Raw genomic sequence first — 1727 nt, forward strand, 5'->3', positions numbered from 1 at the left:
CAAACAAATACTTTCAGAAACGACTTCCTGATACATAAATCTATATTCGATGTTAACAAATTTCTCTTCCTCAGAAACGCTTTCCTTGCCATTTCCAGTCTACATTGTATATCCTCTCTACTTCGACCATCATCAGTTATTTTACTTCCTAAATAGCAAAACTCCTTTACTACTTTAAGTGTCTCATTTCCTAATCTAATTCCCTCAGCATCACCCGATTTAATTTGATTACATTCCATTATCCTCGTTTTGCTTTTATTAATGTTCAACTTATATCCTCCTTTCAAGACACTGTCCATTCCGTTCAACTGCTCTTCCAAGTCCTTTGCCGTCTCTGACAGAATTACAATGTCATCGGCGAACCTCAAAGTTTTTACTTCGTCTCCATGAATTTTAATACCTACTCCAAATTTTTCTTTTGTTTCCTTTACTGCTTGCTCAATACACAGATTGAATAACGTCGGGGAGAGGCTACAACCCTGTCTCACTCCATTCCCAACCACTGCTTCCCTTTCATGCCCCTCGATTCTTATGACTGCCATCTGGTTTCTGTACAAATTATAAATAGCCTTTCGCTCCCTGTATTTTACCCCTGCCACCTTTAGAATTTGAAAAAGAGTATTCCAGTCAACATTGTCAAAAGCTTTCTCTAAGTCTACAAATGCTAGAAACGTAGGTTTGCCTTTTCTTAATCTTTCTTCTAAGATAAATCGTAAGGTCAGTATTGCCTCACGTGTTCCAACATTTCGACGGAATCCAAACTGATCCTCCCCGAGGTCTGCATCTACCAGTTTTTCTATTAGTCTGTAAAGAATTCGCGTTAGTATTTTGCAGCCGTGACTTATTAAACTGATAGTTCGGTAATTTTCACATCTGTCAGCACCTGCTTTCTTTGGGATTGGAATTATTATATTCTTCTTGAAGTCTGAGGGTATTTCGCCTGTCTCAACATCAAAGCCGGCTACAAAGTGAACAATCGACAACTAGAACTTGAATTGTCCACATCTTACTGGCTATTGCTTCAACTTAGAAGCTTCTTCTGTGTTCTGCTATGGTGCGTTTAGTGTCTCCGCATACCGCAGCACGAGACATAGCTTTGCAGACGATAAATGTAACTGTTTCAGAGAGAAAAGCGGCCATTGTCACGATCTGGCTTTAAGTCGATTCGATAACAAATGACGAAAACGGACGGATTTCTCAGGTTTTTAATACATATGAACCCTTTTCACATTCTCCCGTGCAACGCGGCTGCTAGTCCTCCTTTCATCCAAAATCTTAAGGTTCCACCTAATGTCCAAGGCACCAAGGCCGGCTAAAAATCAATAATCGATAACCAAAACTTGAAATGTACTGCTTCTTACTGGCTATTGCTTCAACTTAGAAGCTTCTTCTGAGTTCTACTATGGTGCTTTTAATGTCTCCGCACACCGCAGCACGCGACATAGCTTTGCAGACGATAAATGTAACCGTCTCAGAGAGAAGAGCGGCCAATGTGACGATCTGGCTTTAAGTCGATTCGATAACAAATGACGAAAACGGACGGATTTCTCAGGTTTTTACTACATATGAACACTTTTCACATTCTCCAGTGCAACGCGGCTGTAAGTCCTCCTTTCATGCAAAATCTCAGGTCCTAGGTCATGTCCAAGCCACCAAAGACGGCTAAAATGTGAATAATCGACAACTAAAACTTGAATTATACCACATCTTACTCTCTATTACTTCAA

The sequence above is a fragment of the Schistocerca gregaria genome, unplaced genomic scaffold (genome assembly GCF_023897955.1).
Source record: "Schistocerca gregaria isolate iqSchGreg1 unplaced genomic scaffold, iqSchGreg1.2 ptg000520l, whole genome shotgun sequence".
In the NCBI taxonomy this organism is placed as follows: domain Eukaryota; kingdom Metazoa; phylum Arthropoda; class Insecta; order Orthoptera; family Acrididae; genus Schistocerca; species Schistocerca gregaria.